Source organism: Periplaneta americana, chromosome 7 (assembly GCF_040183065.1).
Source record: "Periplaneta americana isolate PAMFEO1 chromosome 7, P.americana_PAMFEO1_priV1, whole genome shotgun sequence".
Classification (NCBI taxonomy): domain Eukaryota; kingdom Metazoa; phylum Arthropoda; class Insecta; order Blattodea; family Blattidae; genus Periplaneta; species Periplaneta americana.
The window spans coordinates 22,068,998-22,094,729 of record NC_091123.1 but is presented as its reverse complement, the minus strand read 5'-3'; the positions used below and the strand labels follow the sequence as shown (position 1 = coordinate 22,094,729).

The 25,732-nt window shown below is 34.0% G+C and overlaps 1 protein-coding gene across 1 annotated transcript in view; it reads left to right on the top strand.

Annotated features, from left to right (window-relative positions):
• Positions 1 to 25,732, top strand: part of LOC138702967 (uncharacterized) — a 67,298-nt gene that overhangs the window by 22,635 nt on the left and 18,931 nt on the right. Inside the window, exon 2 of the mRNA XM_069830405.1 lies at positions 4,368 to 4,627. The gene's annotated coding sequence lies outside the window, so the exon portion shown is untranslated. The remainder of the gene's footprint in view (positions 1 to 4,367; positions 4,628 to 25,732) is intronic.

Genomic DNA, 25,732 nt, shown 5'->3' with positions numbered 1-25,732 from the left:
TCAAGCTCTACGTGCAGCAGCTATACCAAGAAGCTATGTCTATTGTTCGAAAGCATAGTAAACCTGACATTTTTTTTAACTTTCGCCTACAATTCACAATGACCTAAAATGGCTATTGCTTTACTCCCACATGAAAAACCCACTGATAGTCCTATCATTGTTACTTGCGTTTTCGCGTTGAAACTCAACAACTGAAAGTGGATAGGTTCAAGAAAAAGTATTTGGCATAAAGAAAACATTCAGAGGGAGTATGTTTCATTATTATGGAAGCAAATAACTTTCAAAATGTCTGGTATTCTTCGTTGAAAATAAATATGCAAAATTTTTATTTGAACATCTAATGAACTTAGTTTGCAGCATTTGCTGTACAAGCCACTAGTTCTTTTATAATACTGTCGTATGAAACTCATTTCTAATGTTATACTATTATTACATTATATTTTATTTTATTTATTTATTATTTTGCTAATAATTGTAACATAAAATATAAAATATACAGAGAAACTTTAGCTCGCCCCTGAAAGACTAGAACTCGTGCTCAGGGGCGGATTCCTGAATTGAAATTAATAATTATACAATACAATTATAATTAATAATTATACAATACAATTTGCAATTATAGTATATAAGTTTAAATTATAGGCCTATTTGTTTCGTAATGGTACTATTTTAATTTTGTTGGTTACTTCAACGTGAAATAAGCATATCATATTTTAATTTTTTTCCTTTAGAAATTTAAATGTTTTAAAATTTCGTTTTCATTGTTCGCGATCTCTAGAATATTCAATAGAAATGAGAGTGTAGAAATACAGTATTTCTTAATCTTATCCATTTAGTTTGAAAGGAGCATGTCTTATTGCCTGTGTTCTCTCAACATTTAATTAAAATTAGTTAATAGAGTTTATTTTAAATTGTCCAAGATTTTCATTAAGTGGTATATAATCTTTATTTTTTCTTATGAGTTTAAATGCAATGTATGTAATTGCGGTAAATATAGCAAAATATTCCTAGTTACAAGAGTGTGCCCAGAATAAAAGACCCACGTAGAATCGATTAGAGTGTAATTTAGCCGTGACCTAATTGGAAGGAAAGTGTATGAATCTTATGCAGATCAAATCTTCCCGACTGTAGAGAATATTCTTAGCGCTGTTCCCAGCAAAGCAAAGTACTGAATACTCTTAAGAGTTCACATACTACAGAACCACGTTGATCCTCTCACAGGTATGATTTTTGCAAGTAAATCTTTGCATTGTCGTCCTCCCTCTTTAAAATAGCTATATAGGCTACTTTTTTAATGATTTTAGCGGATTGTGTTTGTATGGCTTTACCGCGTCCAATTGGTTACACAACGTTCATTTTCATCATCACTTTCTATATTTCAAGACATAAACTCCGAAGGACGCCACATGATAACTGGTGTACAATTTAATTCCTACACGAAACTTACTTCCAGCGCCTAGGTAAAGAATAGAATACTGTACTAAATAGCCTGTTCTTCAAATAGCGCGTTGTAACAGGGCTTGGCTTCAGTGCCGTGTGCCGATACGCTTCACTGGCTCCAACATCTTTCCACTGGTGAAAACATCAATGAGCGAACAGTACAATCTTTATGTTATAGGTAGGCAACTCTGACAGCTGTCGTAACTTGAATCTAACCAGCTGTTCAGCGCATCCTATATTTGGTGAAATTTCTTTACTTCCTAAATTTTGTGTAATCAACAAGAATGAAATGATGCGTCTAATATGCGCAGTATTCGAAATAGTAGCTGCTACATACTTTATGTAGTGGATCTACGATGTAATTTTAGAGAAATGTAAAGATTAGTCTCGTTTTCGGTATTAAAAATGTGCGAAGTATACGTCTTCATTAAAATTATTGAAATACGACTTCTCGACCTTGTGTAAACAGTAAATGCTCATTCACAATGAAAATTAAACATAACGTAAGCGTTAACTTAAGAATATAAACGTTACGGTAAAATCAAGAAGTCATACCATCATTCACGATGGGAATATAAACATAACCGCATACATACTAGGTAACCATGGAAACATAACACCGACGCCATTTCCTCATATTCTGTCATATACTTCAGCGCTCCACGATTGTGTTCAGTTTGCAAATCACGTAATGTTAACGTCTTACGGTAATATTTATGTCAATGCTTATGTGAATCATTGTGAATGATCCCATTTGGTAGCCTGGGCGCAAACTTCTGTTTTTATGTTACGGTTATATTTAATTTTCATTGTGAATGGGCCTTTTAATTCATACCAAATATTAGCAGAACTTTTTTTAATACGATCCTTTAAAGGAAACCAGTTAATCTGGCATATAATTATACGGATAATTATTTGCTCTGAATTTATTTCCTTTACAGTTTACTACGACAAAAATGAATCACACTCTTCACAATATGTTATGTTGGTTGTTGGTTAGTCCGAAGACAGGTCTGTACCTCATAAGTGATACCAAGGAGGCACCACTTATGAGGCAGCTAGGCCAGGAGATAATGGGATACGGTGGCCAGTTCCTTTCCCCCTTCGTTGCATACATTGCCGATTAGCTGCATATTACACTAATCAGACTTGAGATGCATAGGTCTCTAACACATATCGTCAAGTGGGATGGGAAAGTACGAAAAGTAGTCAGTGAAGTTAACAGAATAATTTTTAAGAGATTGAGTATAGAAATGAAAAAGTTAAAGTAAGAGTTTCAAATACAAGAGCTATACTTATTATTAGTTTATTATTATTGTTTATTTCCTTATTATTATTGTTGTATAGTTTATTATTATTATTATTGTTATTATTATTATTATTATTATTATTATTATTATTATTATTAGGTTCAGTTGTATTAGTTTTTGTAATATTTATGTCTCGTGACCAAAATAATGTACTAAATGGAAATATAAAAATTGGAGATTTATCTTCGAAGAGGTGGAAAAATTCAAATATCTTGGAGCAACAGTAACAAATATAAATGACACTCGGGAGGAAATTAAACGCAGAATAAATATGGGAAATGCGTGTTATTATTCGGTTGAGAAGCTTTTGTCATCTAGTCTGCTGTCAAAAAATCTGAAAGTTAGAATTTATAAAACAGTTATATTACCGGTTATTCTGTATGGTTGTGAAACTTGGATTCTCACTTTGAGTGAGGAACAGAGATTAATTGTGTTCGAGGAAAATATCTGGGGCTAAGAGGGCTGAAGTTACAGGAGAATGGAGAAAGTTACAGAACGCAGAACTGCATGCATTGTATTCTTCACCTGACATAATTAGGAACATTAAATCCAGATGTTTGAGATGGGCAGGGCATGTAGCACGTATGGACGAATCCAGAAATGCATATAGAGTGTTAGTTGGGAGACCGGAAGGAAAAGGACCTTTGGGGAGGCTGAGACGTAGATGGGAGGATAATATTAAAATGGATTTGAGGGAGGTGGGATATGATGATAGAGACTGGATTAATCTTGCTTAGGATAGGGGCCGACGGCGGGCTTATATAAGGGCGGCAATGAACCTCCGGGTTCCTTATAAGCCATAAGTGTAAAAAGATTGTAATTGGGAGTTAAATTCTCTCCCAATTTCTGGAATATTTCGAAAACTGTACCTTGAGATTTTGCAAGTAGTGCCATTTAATTATTTAGTAACAGGCAGTTGAAATAACACCATTTTTTTTTTTATAGAATAACAATGATATTATCGTAACGAACAGAGCTGCAAGATATTGCGTAAATAACGCTAGAATTAGGAAATAATAAGCATTTGTTTTGGCAGAGAATATGGCGCAAAAAATTGCATGATCTTACGTCCAGGTCTCCTGTGGGTAACCCTGACTCTGATCATTCAGGGCCGTATTCATAGACATTTTTAGCGCGGGCTTCCGGTGGATGATCAGCGTTTTTCGTATTCATAAACCAGTGTTAGCGATAGGATATGATTTGAATTCTGTACTAGTAATCAGTGGATAGCCGGGGCTAGCTTAGTACCCTCGTAGCGCGTGCTGCGAAATGTCTATGAATAGCACCCTTAGTATTTATCATGAAATAGTATATACCTGAAATTTAATGTACCACTTCGCTTGTGTTAGTGTACCCCAACGGTATTCTATACGCCTGGTTGAATAGCACTGGTATAAAGCATTCCGTTCGAATCCCAGTGCGAACTTTGAACGCAAGCATCTGACTAAACAACGATGTCCAAAAAACCAGAGGATCTTGAGACATAAACCTGAACTGTTGAAGGTGCTAGTCCGACATCGCTTTCGCTGACGTGAGAAGGTAATCGTGAAGTCTCGTGCTTGTATTGAAAAGAAATATCATCTTGTACACATTCGAAACGTTTTGTTTCCACTGCAGTGCCAGCACACTTCAAATCCAGAGCTGTGAGCCATCCTGGTGTTGGTCTGCGAGGCACAAGGTAACTTACCACTGCGCGTGGCATGATCGGCGTCTTACCGATTCCTCAACCACAGCCACACGCAGATCATGGAGAGACAGACACCGCAAGGGGTCATAGCAGAACTGCACCTTGACATGTGGGGACGCTGGACCCTATCGCTGTTCAGCATCCAACGACTTCGGGCAGGACGAGATGATCGTCTACCTCACAAGGAAGGGTGAGTTTCATGTATGATTTACCATTGTCGAAAGTAACTGCTGTCCTTGATGTCGGCTCTATCGTTTTTATCAGATAGGTGGAAGTAGTTCCACTAACAGCTGCTTTATTTGAGTTTTTAAGTTTAATAATGGATAAATAAATAAGTAAATAAATAAGTAATAAATAAATAAAAGTAAATGAACAGAAATAAAAAAGAAAAATAAGTAAATAAGTAAGTAAGTAAATAAATAAATAATTAAGTAAGTAAATAAGTGAGTAATTAAGTAAATAAATAAATAAGTAAGTAAATAAATAAATAATTAAGTAAGTAAATAAGTGAGTAATTAAGTAAATAAATAAATAAGTTAATAAATAAATAAATAAATAAGTAATAAATAAATAAATAAAAAAGTAAATGAACAAAAAATAAAAAAAAGTAAGTAAATAAATAAATAATTAAGTAAGTAAATAAGTGAGTAATTAAGTAAATAAATAAATAAGTAAATAAATAAACAAATAAATAAGTAAATAAGTAAGTAAATAATTAAGTAAATAAACAGAGAAATAAATACGTAAATAAAGAAAGAAATAAGTAAGTAAATAAGTAAATAAGTAAATAAATATATATAAGTAAATAAATAAAAGAGGTAAAAAAATAAATAGGTAAATAAATAAATAAATAAATAAATAAAGAATTAAGTAAATAAATAAATACATAAGTAAATGAACAAAAAAGTAAAAAATAAATAAGTAAGTAAATAATAAATAAATAAGTAAATAAATGAATAAACACATAAATAAGTACATAATTAAGTAAATAAACAAAGAAATAAATAAGTAAATAAATAAAGAAGTAAATAAATAAGCAAATAAATAAAAAGGTAAAAAAGAAAGAAGTAAATAAATAAATAAGTAAGTAAATAAATAAATAAGTAAATAAAGAAGTAAATAAGTAAGCAAATAAATAAATAAGTAAATAAATAAATAAATAAGTAAATAAATAAAAAGGTAAAAAAAGAAATAAGTAAATAAATAAATAAGGAAATACATAAATAAATAAAGAAATAAATAAGGAAAAGTAAGAAAAGAAATAAGTAAATAAATAATTAAGTAAATAAATAAATAAAGAAGTAAATAAATAAATAAATAAAACCCTCTATATTGTTATGGCGTATTTCCTGCCACACAAAGATGTCAGTGATGTGGTTATTTAACGACGCTGTATCAACTACGAGGTTATTTAGTGTCGATGGAATTGGTGATAGTGATATGATATTTGGCGAGATGAGGCCGAGGATTCGCCATAGATTACCTGACATTTGTCTTATAGTTGGAAAAACCTCGGAAAAACCCAACCAGATAATCAGCCCAAGCGGGAGTCGAACCCGCGACCGAGTGAAACTCCAAATCGGCAGGCAAGCGCTTAACCAACCACCGATGGCTAATACCCATTATTTTGTATAATATTTTAATCGTTTTTCTACACAATATTGCCATTTTAACGTAGTACACTCCAACCACCCCTTCAATATAGTCTCCTCTATACCTGCTAATTCCGGGTAAGAGTGGCCTTGTGGTGAGCTACATGGAAACTACACCAGGTAAAATAATTAATTAAAGTGTGCCACTTAGAAAAAATCATGTAAAATTAAATAAACTTAAATGTTGGTACTACTCGTAGAATTTAATTTAATTACTAGTCTAAATATTTAGTACAAAACCTCTTTTCCTACTAAGCCAATTATGTAAGAACAAGTTTTAGGGCATTTTTAAGAGCATTTTTGAAAGATTTTTAGGTCATAAATGCATTGTTTTAGGACATTTTTTCATTATTTATAAGTCATCAAAATCCTAGCCCTAGTAATGAAGTAAGAATTCGTTGATTCATCTTATTGTGTACGTATATGAGTTCAGTAAAGGGTAGGCTACTGCAGTTAATAAATACAAAATGCTATTCAAGGGGTAATAGGGAACAGAAGGTTCCCAAGTCAGGGTTTTTCTTCTCCCCCCCCCCCTCCCCGCGTGATTATAAACATGTGAGAATTGTTGGAAAAGGTAATGTGTAGATATATTTGTATTATCAGTCTTAAATTTGAAAAGTGCAAAATAGGCCCCGTCGTGTTATTCCTTCCACTTCCTGTACACTCCGGACTGCTGAGGCTTGATTGCTTCAACCTGTCGTCGGGCTGCTGGTGCTTTGTCAGCGCCTGCTGCCTTCGGACTGCTGGTGCAACATTGCTCCTGCTGTCTTTCATTGTGTACTAGGGTTAGAAGGCGAAAGGGGTGAAATATGCCCGGGACGCAAATATCGATACGTGGAATATAGGCCAACCACATGCATACAATATCTGTATTTCACGAGGGGTGGGGGTTCTGCAGCCGTATATATACGGCAGTATTGCGTCACGAGTGCGCTTGCGGGTAGTTAGGAATATATTATCATAAAAAATTATCATAACTCTATATTATATTTTCAATGAATAATTATAATTTCTTACTATTATATCTATCAAATGAGACTTAAATAAGTTCATAATTACAAATTTCGGAACAGGTCCAGTTATCCACGGTATGTACTTACACCGTTTTAGCATAAATATCGGTACGAAGCAAGCATGGCTTGAGTATGACGTAGTTGAGAATTGTTTTGTCGTTTACGCATCATTACGCAAAAAGACTAACGTGACTACCGTCGATCACTATAGCTAAGCTCAAATGGAATGTCTAATAGATTTTAATTAATATGCCTAAACTTATCGTTATTCGGGAAACTCGGAGAGAATCGTGTTACATTTCTAATGTCGAAATGTTTTACTTTCTAACAGAGTACAGTCGTATATTTTTAGTAGGTTATTTTACGACGCTGTATCAACATTTAAGATTATTTAGCGTCTGCAATCTTCTATGAAAAGAGTGATTTTTAGTGGATTATTTTACGACGCTGTATCAACATCAGATTATTTAGCATCAGAATGAAATTAAGGTGATACTACCGGTGAAATGAGTCCTGCGATAGTTACCCAGCATTTGCTCATATTGGGTTGATGGAAAACCCCGAAAAAAACATAAACCAGGTAACTTGCCCTGACCGGGATTCGAACCCGGACCACCTGGTTTCGCGGTCATCAAAAGAGTAATAGAAGACGCACTGTTAACAGGTTAACTACAAAACAATAGTGCAAGGCTGTTATGGTATTTTCGGTTTAAAACCTAAGATATTCTTCTCCTGTACATGTGATGATGTAATTGTTGCAATATTTATTAATTGTTATCAATTTTATTGTATCACTTTTTTTAAAATTCCCGCACTTGACTCGCACGAGCAAGGAAAGGCTTGCCAACAACATTCAGATTATTTATGGAATGTCCAATGGAGTTTGGTTTGTAGCAGTCAGTGCTTATTTGTTAATAACAAGTTATGTTTATTTAACGAAGGAGGCTTTGTTGTAAGAAATCATAACATCATTCAGGAATGATGAGATGAGCATAAGCGAATTTATCAGCCATGCAGTTTCACGCGACATATTTTTCCCTTCTGTTTCTCATTCCCACACACAAAACAGTACCCATTACAATATTGCAAGTCGTACTTTTTTGGGTTCTCATCTACTTCTTTTGCTCCAATAGGGTTGGCAGCACTGATATCACTTTCTTAAGTAAAATAATAAACATCGTATTAATGTAATTTGCAAGTGTACATTTTTGTTTTACAATAAACTGACTTAAATTCTGATATTCCTTATTGGTATTGACATTAACATGATAACAGTGAAAAGCATAAACGTAAAATTGGAACGATAAACAATACCTATATTTTAAATGCCATAATATTGTGATGTAGTTTCTAACCAAAATGAAAATTATGGTGGAGATAAAGTGAGCTTAAATGATGCAGTAGGGAAGAGTGAATTGGTGCTAAGCACCCTGGTACAAGTACACCGCTGCAGTGAGTGTCTTCTGCCTAACAACGCAATCATTTTTAAATGTAAGTAAACAGTACTTGGAATAATTTCACAAGGATTTAGGCGAGATTTGCATTACGCAATTGATGTGATACAATCCTTTTATAGTAAGGTCCCATTGCAAGTTATTCGAACATTCCAAACATCAATGGTGATGGTGACAGGGATCGAATTTTTATGCACTAAAAGATATAATAAGAAAACAGGGTAATTTCCTAGAAGACGGGCAAAACCCAACATGGCTGACGAAAACTACCAAAACGTTCTGCCAACTATGAAGTTCAAATGTCACCAAACATTACAAAATCAAACATGGAAAATCAAACATATATTCATATTTTTTAAGGAAGAAAAAGCCTTTCAAAAAATTAAAATATGTTTAATTTTTCACCTCTGATTTTTATGGTGTTTGGTGGCATTTGAACTTCATAGTTGGTAGTACTTTTCTGGCAGTTTTCGTCCGCACTTTACCCCTACAAATCACTAAAACACAAAACAAAACAATAATTTATCACCTAATCAAACAAAATTCAATCCTCATTGACGTCTTCAAAGACAACCACTTCACTTGCATTATGACACAGGCTTCAAGGCAATCTAAACTTAAAAGCATGCAGCCAACAAAGAACTAAACCACCACTTTGTCGTACAGTCAAGTTCACATAACTAAACCATGTATTTAAACAAAATGAAATTCTCTTTGAACTCTTTATTACACCTTAACTTGTACGGAGAATTCAATGAACAATTCCTTGGAATCACAGGGACAGTTTTCTCGTCAACAATCGATACAATTTTTATTCACCAGCGAAAGAACTGAACCAAAATCGACATAAAATTTAATGCTCTGTTCTATGTTCACGCATCTTTCACAAATATCATAAAATGACAAACTTTCAATAGGTTTACCCATCAGACACAATATAACACCACTCACGTCAAACAACCAAGAACAACTTACTGACGTCATTATCCATTCAAAATTAACGAAAATTCTAGAACACATGATGACAACTATAACCAATCAAATCGAAGGAAAATCATAAAATGACAAACTTCCAATAGCTTTAGCCAGCAAAACAGTATAACACCACTCACTTCAAACAACCAAGAACAATTAACAACGTCATTACCCATTCAAAATTAACGAAAATTCTAGAACAAATGACAACTATAACCAATCAAATTGAAACATCATCAATGCGACACCTCGTATAAAAACCTAGAACTAACATATAAAAGTCACTAAAAATCACTAACATTTAACTCTAAAGTAAAAAGATTGGTAATACTTAGTACATCCAACCAGGTGCCCGTCTTCTATGAAATTACCGAAAACAGAATGTCAGAAGTAGGTTGCGCATGGAAGTCCTATCCATAAAGAAATGTCATACCAGTATGAAATCCTTGTTTCTCTTTCCATTTCGGAACATAGAAATGAAGTTTTGATGGTCATTTTGAGGTGAAACAATTCCTTTCAGAGTGGCAGTTTTTCTGCCTTGGAAAAGAAACGTTCTGAAGGCAGCTTCATTGCCAGCTGACACAGGTTAAGGTAGATACTTGATTTTATCCCATAGGTTGATTAGGGTACAGCTTCAAATTTGCTAAAGCAGTTGACATGAAATAATGAAGTTGATCTTGCATTCCATTCTTGAATGTCTTTTTCCTGTTACATTTGGTATGCAGGAGATTTTTGCGATGCAGCCAAAGGGTCAAATTCTTCATTAGCGTTATTAATACCATCTGAAGATTGTGAACTCTAAATAGCATTGGTACTTGATTTGATAGTAGGCATTTAATTTCTTAGATGGCGCATTGCAGTTGACAGTGCTACAGGATCTAATCTAGGATCCAAAAGTGTGGATGAGGCCAACGAAAAGCACTGTTCTATTTGGCGAAACCTTCTTTCGAATTCTAAGAGCAGTTGCTCTTTCAATGTTTTCTCAGGTCCATGCTTTGGTTCCTGTTTATTTAATTGCTAACAACAACACTGTACCAGTGGAATCTGTTTACTGATTATGGCATACTTTTCAGAAGTAAGATGTTTTGTCATGGCCTCCAGTGGTCTTAGAAGATTTATGATGTCTTGTCCTTACTATTTCTGAACTGAAGTGAACATACTGGAGCATGTACATATTTGAAAACAACTTGTCCTACAAAACCTAGCACTTAAAAAAAATATCTGGAAATGTTGTTTTAACATCTAGAACGAGTTTCAAGAACTTCCCTTTAGATATTCCTGAATTTCGTTGCATTTTCCTGAGATCATCACTTGCATTTTACGTTACATTAAAATCAAGAAACTAGATTCCTGCATTTTGAAATCATATCCTTAATGCCTTGTGCATTTTTTAAGGAGTTGCCACACATTAAATTCAAGGTAGCCTAGGCCTATATGCAAAACATGGTAAGTACCGGTATATGACAATTTTTCCCAAATGTATCAACTACAACTTTAACCATATTTGCAACATTGTCTGTAACAACAGCAACCACTTTCTCTTTCGGAAGTCAAAATTCATCCAGAACTTTCCCTAATCTTATGCCTACATATTCTGCTATTTGTGACTGACTCAATTCATGTACCTACCCCAATATTTACTGAATTTAATTCATGCTCCTTTGTGAAGTGTCACTTCTAAAAAACTTTTAATGTGAATGTCTGTCCATATACCTGTTATTAATGCAACATGCTGTAAAGATGCTACTTCAGTCTTAAGTTAAGTATGTAGTTTATTTAATGATGCTCGCAACTGCCGAGTTTATATCAGCATTGCCAGTGTGCCAGAATTTTGTTCTACAGGAGTTCTTTTACATGCCAGTAAATCTACAGACATGAGCTTGTCGCATTTAAGAACACTTAGATGCCATTGATCTGGACCGGGATCGAACCTGGAACCTCGGGCACGTAAGACCAGCATTCTATCGACTGCAGTCTTAAACTTGACTTGGATACATTGACTTCTATCTATTAGGTCTTTAATTTTATATCTTGAAGTTTATGAGGGGCAATAACTTTCATTGTCTTCCCTCTACAGTAGTAAAGGGTTATTCTCAACAATAAATTTCATGATGGCTTCGGTAATGTTTGCATTCTTGATTCCACCTTCTGGAATTAATATTATTTTTAATTACTAAATATGGCTTGAGTATTCTTAAAAATGAAAGTACTAGGTACCCAAGACATATATTGAATATTCTTGGAAAATTTACCGGTAAAAAGTACACTTGTCGAAATTTCTACGTGCCCAAATACTTTTTACACTTATTATAGGTAAACAGCTGCAAAGTATGTGTAGCAATTCTCTCAACATTTTGTAAATTTGATTTTATTTATTTACTGTATTATGTGCTTTTAAGATCTAAAGTCGACTGCTGTGGAATAATGGTTAGCATTAAATTTGTGCTCGTGAAACAAGCTAGATTCTGGACTCATTCGCTGGCATTATTATGTACTCAGAAGCTAGATAACCATAGCATGTTGATAAAGTGTGGTAAAATGTACCAGTTGCAATTAATTTAAGGAATGAAATGGATTAAATTTATATTTTCTATAATTTTTTGAGCTAAAAGCTTAATTTAATGTCTCCAAATTTCATTAGTGTATGTTTAATAGGTTTTGAGTTATTTCAACATTTTTTTTTTTTAGTTTTTTTTTTTTTTTTTTTAGTTTTTCAGAATGTATCTGAAAAAAAATTGTGCAATATCTGTGACATGCATATAATTTAACAGCAATTTGAAATGTATGAGTGGCTGGAAAAACTCTCAATGTACGTAGTCAGTTAAAAAATTGTATTATTATTATTATTATTATTATTATTATTATTATTATTATTATTATTATTATTATTAGCGTTTGAATAGTAATTTATTTATAAATGTTGAAAACATTTACTTTATCCAAAAAAGAAAATCTCTGTAGTTTTGTTAATTATACTTTTCACAACATTCAGTAAAAATTGCAACTTCTTAGCATGAAATTTGTGGGAGCCGATAGAATTTCATGGTGAGTAAATGCAGGAAAATAGAAGTGTGGAAATATGACTTTAAAATGTCGATTTTCCATGACGAAAACCTATTTGTGATTGCGAAATATAAGTAAAACATGGTTCTGAGAGCGATTATGTTGATAAAATTTGGTCAACGTGTACATGAAAGATCTCTGATTATATTTGTTTCCAAGAAAGGGAAATTGTTTTTATAGTGGACATAATTTCACCCATCTCTTCCTTAAAGGGAGGATGTGGGCAAAAGTATATAAAAATAGCCTCTTAAAAGTGTAGTCTACCTAGAAGTTTTGTTTAAGATTAAAATGCCAAGAGACACAAATAAGGCTTTGTACATATACACATACACACATACATACATACATACATACATACATACATACATACATACATACATACGTGGTAGATTTGAAAGTTGTTTTACCGAAATGTAAAATTTTTTGCATGTTTAGACACATTTATGTAAGAAAATATTGCGATTATAGTCATGCAATTTTGCACACGAGTTAATGTAATAGAGGTGTATCAATTTATGCAAGGAAGTAATTTTTTATTTGTCATTAGTATATTTTGTCATATTTTGCCGGCTATTTTCCGCTCTATTTTCTATTCCATTTTGTCTCTATTTCTCGCGTTTTTCTCATCTATTTTGTGCGATATGTTCCCAAGTATTTTGCCTCTTTTGTCTTATGGTGTCCCTCTATTTTGCAGCCTATGTTTTCTGCATTCTCTCTATTTGTTCTCTATTTCCTCTTTATATTGAACTCTATTTTCTTTTGTTATCTCCTCTATTTTGCATTTATTTCTCCTGTAATACCTCCTTTATGCACCATCTATTTTTCTTTCAATTTGTGCTTTATTATGTTGTTAAATTTTCCTGAAATGTCCCCTCTATTTTGTCTTCTATTATGTACTCTATTTTCCAGTATCTCCCTAATATCCTCTTCAGTTTCCCTTCTATTTTCTCATCTATTTCCTCCTCTATTGTCGCTCTTTTTCCAGTATTTTGTCCTCTATTTTCCCTGTAATTTTGAATTGTTTTGTCTGTAATTTCTAATTTTTCCTCTCTGTTTACTCCTTATTTTCTGCTCTATTTTCTCTCCTGTTTTCTCCTTTATTTCCCCCCCCCTCTTTTTTCCACAATGTTTTCATGTTTATTTTCTCTGCATGTTCTTCTCTATTTTTGCATCTATTTTGCAATGTGTTTTCTTCGCTATTTTGTTTTATAATATCTTGTGTATTCTCTGATTTATTTTGTCATCTCTTTTTCCTGTATTTTTGTTTCTTTTTGACGTCTATTTTCTGTCTATTAACCCTTATTGTCTTCTCTATTTTCTCGTTTATTGTACCTTGTATATTCTCCTATATTACTGCCTCTTTTCTCTCCATTATGGTTCTGTTTTCTGCTTTATTATCCCGTCTATTTTGTCCTCAAATTTCTATGTCCTTTGTATTCTCCTTCCATTTTCCGTCTGTTTTATAGATGACAAAGTAGAGGGAAAAACAGAGGAGAAAATGGAGAGGAAATTAGAGGCAAGAGGACTAATGACTAATAATATAACAGAGGGATTCAGTCCTATCCTTTTCCTTGTTAACCGCTGCTAACTCTTTCAACCAGCACTATGAGCACTACCATCGTTTCTTACCAACATTGCATCACTGAATTCAAACTCCAGGAAATGGAAAATGAGCATGCGTGCTTTTGGTTTAAGTTGTCAGTCCTGAATAAGGAAGGCGAAGGAAAACACGCAAGAATCGGAAGGACAGCCACCCGAAGAAATTGCCAATGTTTCTTCAAAATATCGGGAGATAGTGAAAGGTGAGTTTTCATTTACAGTGTATTAATATTATCATTTAAACTAACTTGATGTATTGTAGATTTTGGTGAAAAGAGCGTTGAACAACTTCCGCCGATTTTGGAATAGACACCGACGCACTTGAACTGCCAACATAGAAAACAAAAAATCACACTCAATCGCTTTCACCTTCATCTTGACGGGATAATAAAAGCCTAAACTAACCTAACCTAACCTAAGAGCTTCGGTGTCTATTCCAAAATTGGCAGAAGTCTCTCAAAGCTCGTTGAACCAATTATCGTAAATTATGAGTGTTTTTCTCCAAAAATGCGTTACAAATGTAGTAATAATTAGTATTTTACCTTTAAGGTCATTGGAGCAGTTTCTTTCCATTTTCTAGCTTATCCGAGTGATTTTGCAAAGTACCATGAAATGGTGTCCCTGTGCTCATCATTTATATTGATATTTTTTTCTCTTTTTGATTCCAGATGCAAGGCATGGCTAGAAGCAATTCGCAGAGAAGACCTAATGGTGAATGTGCCCGATAAATTGCACAACAACTTTTGGGTGTGTGCGGACCATTTTGAAGATAAGTACTTCACAAGTATCCTCCGCACACATCTGAATAGAGAAGTCATACCTTGCAAAGTTCAGACTATCTCCATCAAGTCAAGGTAACTTATTTAATTGTATACTTTTTAGGTATCATCGGCTTACTTCTAAAACCAAGTCCAAATTTTCCGGAATGTTGAAATCTATGTATAACTATTTTTAAAATGCGTCTGCTGATAACACCTTCTTAGTATGAAAATTCTTCTACAGTTTGTATGTAACAAATGCATAACAATTCTTAACTGGGATATAAAAATAATAAGTTCTTTTGTGCAATTGCTTCAGAACTATACTCATAAATTCTATCATAATTGGAGATTCTGTAATTGTTATTTATAGGGAAATATAAGTAGCCCCCATATTGGGCTTAGTAGACCCCATAACTGCAACCTCTATTCGTGGTGTTACAGGCCTGCTTACTCTTACTGTTAGTTTATAATTATATATTTTCTGTTTTGTTTTATACAGATTCTGCAGGGCCAAGTCACGTGGAGTGGGAAGAGGCTGCTCAACCCACTTCAAGAGCTGCGGAGACCACGGGGAGATTGATAGTAATGCCGAAGAGGAGAAAGATTTGCAGTCTTTGAGTACAATTGCATCGTCTGAGAGGAAGAGTTCTCAAGACTTTGCAGAAAGAACCGAAGATACACACTGCCCTTGCATGTATAAAGAGTAAGGTTCCTGGGCCATTATGTGAACTGGTAAGAAATTGCATCTCTTCAGATGCACGGTGTGTACAGAGGAAATCGGTGGTCACCGGAAATGAAAACAAAGGCTCTTAACATTTATTTACAGAGCCCAAGTTCCTATAGGAAGTTATTAAATTAGAGTATTGCAATAGTAATATGCGTTACAAGAGCGGTATGTTGACGTTTTCATGTTCGAGGAAAAGATTGAAAAAGCGAAACGTAGTTGAGCTTTTTTAATTTCCGAGAACATGAAAACAAACATACCGCTCATGTATCGTACATTATTTTGTGCGAAGATCGTTTATTACATACCTGAAAGAGGAATTTCTAATTAGTTGGAATGAAATCTCCATCTTGGTTTCTGTTCAATGACGGCAACTTTGGAAAACAAATATATCTATCTTCAACATTGTTCCTATAAAATGTTTTCTGTGTTTACTATACTGCAGCAGGCCGTGATATACGTCTGTCTTTTTTTTCCCCCAGTCTATGATGAGTCTGGAATCTTGTTGATTTTTTCACGGCTTCCTTAATGTACTTGCATTACAAATGCAGTAACTTTTGTGGTGTTGTGGAGTTTACTTAATTTTTGCAAATATTTAAAAACAATAATTAACAGTGCAATTTAGGTGAAATTGCAGTGGTAAGTTTCCAATTTATAATTATTACTATATTAAACGACTTTAAAAATAATATGTTAAAAGCCTAAAGCAGTAAAATGAATATGACGCTTAAGCGGTAAGAATAGGGAAATTGTTATGTGTGTTACGTTGGAAATACTGAATGTGGTATTTCACACTTACCGCGTATTGGTTTTGTGCGGAAAGCAAGCAAATACGCACGATCTCGCACAAAAGTATATCACTGATGTTGGTTTTAGTGATAAACTAGTTGAAATACTAAGGAATGCCTGCAGTAAGATGACTGAGACTGACAAACTGCGTTGCCTTATGTGGGATGAAATGTCTTTAAAAGCAAACTTGTGCTACAATACTAATGAAGACATCGTAGATGGCTTCGAGAAGTATTCTAGCAATTATTCATCAGATAAAATTGCCAACCAAGGTCTTGTGTTTATGGTTAGAGGTATTTGCAGTAATTACAAACAAGTTCCGGGCTCTTTCTTAGTACATTCAAGTACCCCTGGCAATACATTAGTTGAACTCATTGGCAAAGCAATAGAGAAGTTGAGTAGCATTGGTTTAAAAGTAGTAGCTACTGTTTGTGATCAGGGCTCTAACAATCAAAAAGCATGTCATTTATTGGGAGTTACTACAGATGAGCCCTCCTTTACAGTAAATGACAGGAAAATTGTGGCATTTTTTTACATTCCACACTTTACACTCCACACTTGATTAAAAGTACACGAAACATGTTCAAAAAGTATTCTGCGAATTTACTTAAATGTATTGAAGATATGACACATAAGTTTGATAATAACTTTGGAAACCTTATTTTCTAGCCTGATGTAGTACAGAGATTTACTAGCCTTATTCAGGATGAAGTTTGTTTTGATTTTCTTGCACATACTTGGAATTGTGATTGTAAAAGGTATTTGGTTTCATTGTTCACCCGAGTGCTGATTCATGCAAGATTACGGAGAATGAATGGAACAAAAAGGAAGAAAAGAAAATGAAAAAAGTTCTGCATCAATAAACTGGAGTCTTATATAATATAATTTCATATTATATTCATATTATATATAATATAATTTCATATTATATTTATGCTATTTTATGTTAGCAGTTTATTGCTACAGATGGTTTTTGTTTTCTTATTTTTTTATATCAGAATACATATCTTCATTCAGTTTTCTAAGTCTTGCATTGATTTAACATTATAGTGAGAAAAAAAAAATGTTTGCGGTCATAGTTACAGTATGAAAGAAAATCAAAATTGACAGTATTATGAATCAAGCTCATTAAATTGCTTTATACTCGACCATGCCGAAATGTAGTAATTATATACCTGGTAGTGGTCCTTTAATGCATGTCATTAAAGTACACCTATTCATTAAAGTCCAGGTTTTCAATTATTCTCGGATATGCAATCGAAAGACAACTAGCAAAACATCACGCAGGCTGGAAATCCAATACTGTCGCAGAAGGTTATGTTCTGTTACTGTAATAATTAGCGTTAATTGTAAATAATATTCAAATAAATTCAATTTGTCATCTCGTTTTTCAATGTCGAATTCAATTTCAAGGTTATATCAAGTTTAACGTTTATCTTCCTCTATAGATTATACCAAGGTCGTCGTCATTCGTTACCCGGAAAAAAATCAATACTTTCGCGTCTGCACACATCTCACAATTTACGAGATTGCACAAGGTCGGTTCGCTCCCCAGTCACATAAGAATAACATGAATACTTATGAATAATTTCAAGTTAGAAATATGGCCGAGCATAAAAAGTCGTATGAAACTTGCCTATAATGGTAATTAAGACGCTCATATGAAAATTATGAAACTCGCTTGCGCTCGTTCCATAAACATCCTCGCGTCTTAATTACTATCATTATAGGCTCGTTGCATAATGTACTATTATTACATCATTCTGTGACAGCACATTTTCTAAGCCATTATGAAACATCTTGGTCATCAATGTTACACATTCTAATAAATACGTCGATGGCAACTGAGGATCTTTGGTTATTTTTTCATATTCCATGAACATACATGTTATGCCCTCTTGTATTTTTCATTGTCTGCAAGAGCTGCACGACAATTAACACACTGTTTAGCATCACATGCCTTCTTAGCAATATAACCAGCAATATATTATAATGCATTTGCATTCACGAGCTCATTATCAACATCAGAGAAATTAAAAGATTCCCTCATCAGCTATTAACCTCTTTCACAATTTCATTTGTTACTAGAACATAACATTATTTTGAGCAGCAATGCCCGATTACTGTACTGAATATCATTGCAAGAAGAGTTATCTGGCTTGTTCTACCTTATTTGTAATTATGCAAAAGTAAATCTCTAAGTAATCTTGATTAATACTCCAAATTAAGAGCAAATGCATATCAGTGTACATTTTTAACAACTTCCTAATTTTGCTCCATTTAAGTCATAAATCCAACCAGATGTGGATGGCACATGCATAGTTTGTCACTATTTATAAATTTGACAGTACTAAAAATTCATCATTTCATTCCAGATGGATACATGCATAGACTTTTCTTCCACAGCCACACATACTGTCTTCCTATTCTCGAAAACTGAACTTCCATTCAGTGAATCAAATGTCTTGTCCATGTTTCCTACAAATTCTGCTCTATGTGTTGCATCTCCTGCATGTACTGCCAGTCTTGGCAAGTAAGAAATGTTGTTGTTTTCTAATGCCAGGCGTTTGACAATAAAGTCATTTGACCTCTTGCACTCCAATATTTTTCAAAGATATTATCATGGTCAGCCACTGAAGCACAGATTTTGAGGTGTTCTGAATCCATTTCTTGGTTTGAGTTGCACAATGGGCAGTTAGGGGACTGATATATTCCAATTCTATGCAGGTGTTTGGCCAAACAATCATGGCCTGTTGCCAATCTAAATGCAGCTACAGATGATTTTCATGATAAATCGGGAATTAATAGTGGATTATGATAGAGTTCCATTTTTTCCCTTGTGATTGTGTTATCAAATTTTGTTTGTTGAAGTCTTAAGTATGTAGATTTAATAAATCTTTTCACAGAGTAATACGTAGATTTAGTAACGGGTCTGTAAGTAGCAGTGCTACCCTTCTTTGCTAATGCATCCACATTCTCGTTTCCCAGGATTCCACAATGGGATGGTATCCATTGGAATACAATTCTTTTATTGAGTGATATTAATTGAGAGAGCATTTTAGTTATTTCTGCTGTTTTAGATGGAGGTGTGTGTTTAGAGACTATTGATAGAATAGCTGCTTTGGAGTCTGACAATATAACTGCATTCTTAAATTTATTGATGTGGCATAGAAGATTCCTGAGACTTTCACTTATTGCAACGATTTCTCCATCAAAACTTGTTGTTCCATATTGAAGAGATCTATAAAGTGAGAAGAGACAGCACATAACACCTGCACCGGCACCTTGTTCTCTGGAGATCAAGGATCTGCCAGTGTATAAATGAAGCTAGTTTTGTGGAGGGTACAACTACACTCTACCAATGAACAAGTCATACGCCTTGGCCAAGAAATAAAAGATAGTTTTCACAAGAAAGAAGATACCTTGGCAATATTTATTGACTTTCAGTTAGGATATGACTCTGTTTGGAGAAATAAATTATTACTAAAACTCCAGAAATTAGATATCTCCAGCAATATGTTCAGATGGATATCAGAATTCCTTAGTCAAAGGTTCATTGCCACTAAATTCAATAACTCACTTTCTGGTTACAGACAAACATATCGAGGTCTACCTCAGGGCGCTTCCTCAGCACGATTTTATTCAATATTTATATAAATGACTTACCCTCCCTATTAGAGGAATCAAACATGAAAACAGCACTATTTGCAGATGATATAGTTTATGTGGACTTCTGGATCTTACAGACATAGAGACAAAATTCAAAATTCTGCTCTTAAAGCTCTAACTCAACTACATGAATGGAATACATCAAATTTGATGACACTCAATTTAAGCAAAAGTAACTACCAAATATTTTCACTTGGTAAAAAAGAAAGAGAATCCAATATCCAATACAATGGCCAACACCTTCCTAGAATTTATAAATCCAAATATCTTGGAGTTATTTTCAATAGTAAGTTAACATGGAGCAACCATTTGAAATACATTTCTGAAAAAGCTCGTAAAAGATTCTCCCTAGTGCTATTGGTCGATAAGTATTAACATCATGAGCAGGTTTCCCTTTTTTGTCAATTGGTACAATGACTGCTTTTTTCCAAGCTGCAGGAATTGAGGTGTTCCATGATAAATTGAAAATGGATGAAGTATAGACTTGGCTTTTTCCCCCAGATGTTAAAAAAATTCGGAATGAATGTTGTTGGTGCCAGGAGATTTCTTGGTTTTTAAATTTTGTATAGCTATAGTTAATTCTTTGGGAGTAAAATTTTGATAAAATATTTCGGTGGTCAGCGCGTCTGGCCGCGAAACCAGGTGGCCCGAGTTCGATTCCCGGTCGGGGCAAGTTACCTGGTTCAGGTTTTTTCCCTCAACCCAATATGAGCAAATGCTGGGTAACTTTCGGTGCTGGACCCCGGACTCATTTCACCGGCATTATCACCTTCATTTCATTCAGACACTAAATAACCTAGATATTGATACAGCATCGTAAAATAACCCAATGAAAAAAAATTAAAAATAAAATAAAATAAAATAAATATTTCGGGTTTTGTGATTTTGCTAGTAATATTCTTTTTATGTAATTCTCTTTTGACAAATTTGTCAGTTTTTTTGATATTGGGATGTAATCTGTGAGAGTTTGCTATATCTCTACTATTTGTTAACGTTTTATTATTATGAATAATAGGTTTGCTAGTATTTTCCTGTGTATTGGAAATATTCTTCAGAAATTTATATGTTTTAGCACTATCGGTTCTGTAATTAATATTTTCAATACACTTTTTAAAACTGTTCTTTTTTTTGCTGTTATGATTGCTTTTTTAAGAATGGCAGTCTTCTTCCTCCAATCTTGAGTATCTTCTGGTGTTTTGTTATGTTCTGCTTTAGTTCTTGCTTTAGCTCTATCTTGTTTCAATAAATTCAGGTTTTCTGTCCAGAATGGGGTGTAATTTTTTGGTTTGCCTCGTGGAATGTGCTTTTTTGCAATTTTAAGAAGAGATTCACAGAAATATTTGTTCAATCTATCTGAGTTTGTATTTTCCATTAGTGGTGTGTTGACCTTGAGGTGTTCATCGAGTTCTGTTGTAAATAGTTTCCAATTCGTTTTCTTAAAGTTCCGTGTTGTTTTGTTATTGTAGGGTTCTTTTCTTCGGTTTTGGTGGAGATTGATAGTAGCAATGATGACTCTATATCCAGATCCCGGGGCTTCAATTAAGCAAGAAATGTACGCAGCTACTGAATGGCTAAGTCCATGCTGTGGTCCTTATTGTCATCAGTCTCAATACACTTGCATACACATTCTTGTTAACTGAAACTGGTTATGTTTATCAAATTTGTAAACTATAGACCTATTTTAGTCTTAAACTATTACGTTATATTTTTTCGACATATTTCGTGTACATTTTAAAAGATGGTTTGTGTAAAAGAAATCCACAATTATTTGACCATTTGCTGAATAAAATGGTTGATCTGGCTTTACCCCAAGCAAGATGTAAGCTTTTTGAATATTAAGCCTATGCTCATATACAGTTGCTATTGTGTGATATTGTTGCGTGTCAAACACAGGAGCCATCTTCTCGACACATTAAACAAAGCCTTTGAAAGATACTTTATATCTTAGTTAACATTTCATATAATTTAAACACAAGGATGGTTACACTAGCAGGTAGAATATTTCAAAGGTAAACGACAAATCATACCATAAAGGAAGTAAATTTAGTTGTAGATGCTAGATATAGGTTGGGATGAATTCTTTAATCAGTGCAGCTTATTAAAAGTGTTCAGTAACATATAAAATTTAATGTTGTTAACTAATGCTGAGTTTTTTCAATAAACCCATCAACTGTCTTGGTCTCCAATGTTCACATACACAGTCTAGAATTTAATGTAGAAAATTATGAACAAACTGGCATAATGCTATTAAGTGTTAATCTTAGAAAAAATGTATGTGACTTCAATGTTATCACAAGGCTTAACACATTGTAACTGCTTATTTGAAACAATATTTATTTGTACAAGACAATAAGAGTACAGCATTGCAGACTCCGATTTCTACTGAGGATGATTTGAAATTATTTTCTTCATAACACAATAATAATAAATAATAAATCTAGTCATTTAAGAAAATGAAATAAACTGACATTAATTTTTTTTTTTTTTCATGAAATAATCTCTGATTTCCAACAGACTTAAGTATACATATGATTTTTTTTGTACACTTTCCTGTGATGCTAATTATATTATATTAATTATATTATTATAGTGAACTTAGGATCATGAAATCTTTTCTGTATTGCAATAAAATAGTGGAAGTTAATTGTAACAAAATATCTTGTATGTTTATGGAAAAAAAAATTGTTACCTAAATAAATTTAATGCATTCGAACCACAACAGATTTGGTTGGTCATGTCTAATTCTTTTCATATTTCACAGCCCTTTTCCTACCTTCACTTCCTGGCATATCACGTTCTGAAAATGCTGTTGATGTTGGTTCAAGATCTTTATTCCAACAACGAAAAAATAACAATTTTAGTAGGGATGGTTACATTTCAAACATTGATGTAAATAGTAATATAATGGGTAGAACTTGTAAATAACTCACGTCGAGCTGCAGAGAATTTCTAAGTAATTATCGGCGGAAGTCTTGAAATTGTAAATAATAATACTAATACTACTACAGAGGGGAGGTGAAGAGAAGTCTCTTGAAATTCCCGCAATTTTTTGCTTGCTTGTGGAGCTCCTCTGGTAGTTAAAAGAAGCTTCTTGACAGATTACACTTAATCCGGCTTTTGAACCCTTCTCATATATATAGGCCTTATAGGCCTCTTGATTAGAGGGTAAATAGAGGCGGAAATAGAAAATAAAGGCAAAATACACTGAAACATAAAGTATGTAGTGGGGAAAATACAGAGAGACCGTAGAGGAGCAAATGAAGAGAAAAGAGAGAGAAAGTATAAAGGAAAAATAGGGAGGTAATAGACAAAAAATAGGGGATAGTAAAGGAGAAAGTGGAGGGGATAATATAAGAAAAGTTGATGAGATAATAGAGTGACAAATAGGAAGAAACATAGAGGAGGAAATAGAGTAGAAAAAAGAGAGTATAGAGGGGATAATAGAGGAGAAAATACACGGGATAATAGAGTGAAGGGAAGAGAGGAGGAAATACTAGGAAAATTAGAGGGAGTATTAGAGAAGAAAAAGAGGATAAAATGAAGGGGAATATAGAGATGGAAAAGAGAGGAGAAAAAGGTGGATATTAAGAGAAAATAAAGGAAAATAGAGGGGAAAATACAAGGAAATATAGAGAAGAAAATGGATAGGAAAATAGAAGGGATAATAGGGGGAATATAAAAGTGTATATGAGATAATAGAGAAGAAAATAGAGACCATAATAGAGGGAATATGCAGGAGAAGGAGGAGAAAATAGAAGGGAATATAGAGGCGGGAACGGAAAGAAAATTAGAAGGGTAATTGAGGAGAAAATAATAAGGAAATTGAGGAAAATATAGAGGGAAAAATAGAGGTGAATAAATAGAAGAAAATAGATCGAAATAGAGAGGAAAGAGAGGGACAATAGACGAGAAAAGGCAGGGGGAAAATGTAGGAAAAAAATTAATGGAAAATATATGGGATAATAGAAGTGGAAAGAGAGGGAAAGTAGGGAAAAATAGAGCAGAAAATGGAGGGATAATAGATGAGGAAATGGAGTAGAAAAGAGATGGGATAATAGAGGATAATATAGAAGGGAAATTAGGGAGTAGAACGTAGATGGGAAAATTGAGAGAATAGAGAGGACAAAGTAGAGGAGAGAATAGATGGGGAAATACAGGGGAAAATAGAGGACAAATAGATCGATATGGAGAGAAAATGTATGAGTGAGAAAATAGAGGGGATAATAGATGGAAAACAGAGAAGGAAATGAAGGGAAAATAGAGGAGAAAGTGAAGTAGATAATAGAGGGAGAAGATTTTAATTTTTATTAGGTTATTTTAAGACGCTGTATCAACATCTAGGTTATTTAGCGTCTGAATGAAATGAAAGTGATAATTCCGGTGAAAGGAGTCCGGGGTCCAGCACCGAAAGTTACCCAGCATTTGCTCATATTGGGTTGAGGGGAAAACCCCAGAAAAAAACCTCAACCAGGTAACTTGCCCCGACTGGGATTCGAAACTGGGCCACCTGGTTTCGTAGCCAGATGCGCTGACTGTTACTCTACAGGTGTGGACTAGAGGAAAAAGATAAAATTGGGAGAAACTATAGGGGGTAAATAGAAGGGAAAAGAGTTAAGAGGGAAGATATAGAGGACAAAGTAGAGGGATAGTAGAGGAGAAAATAGAAGAGAATTTAGAGGGGATAATGTAGAGGAAGACAGGGGAGAAAATATAAAGGATAATAGAGGGGGTAATAGAGGAGAAAATAGGGCGATAATGGAGTATAAAGTAGAGGGAATTGTAATGGAAGAGAAAGTAGGAGGGATATACAGAAGAGAAAAAGGAGGAAAATATAGAGAGGAAAGCAGAGGTATAATAGAGTAGAAAAAAGAGTGTAATAGAGTTGAAAATACAGGGAAAATAGAGGTATAATAATGGAGAAAATGGAGAGGATAATAGAGTTGAAAATAAAGGCGAAAATACATGGAGGGGAAAAAGAGGAGGAAAGAGAGGGGATAGTAGAGGAGAAAGTGGAGGGAATTATTGTGCAAAAAATAGAGAACATAGAAAAGCAGAGAGAAGATAGAGGTGAAAATAGGGTTAAAGTTAGAAACACTGTAAAAGAAGTGTCTTGCACATCAGTTGTGAATTAAAATGTTCTGTGGTCCTTTAGCAGTAAAAACTGGGCAGTGAAAGAAAATATGTTTTATTGATGGACCACTTTCTTCACACATAGATTTCCATCGATGACGCTGATATTAAATGTCTCAAAGTAGTTGCCGAATTTACCATGTCCTGAGAAAGAAATGTGTGAAAACTGGTTTATTGATTAGGTTCTGCACTTGAGATGGTCCTGAGCTGTATTGAAATAGAGGTGCTTTGTTAAGGCGCCTGTTGTGCTGTTTATCTGTCTTCATTAAAGAGAGGAGAGAGATGGCAGAGACAGAATGGAGAGGACAGATGGTAGAGAGTGCAATAAGGAGAGAGTGGACAGAGAGGAGAGAGAGAGGGGGGGAGGGAGGGGCAGGGGATAGAGAGAGAGAGGACATAGGGGACAGAGAGAGAACAGAAAAGTTAGAGAGAATAGTGAGGAGACATGAGAGGACAGGATGGAGTT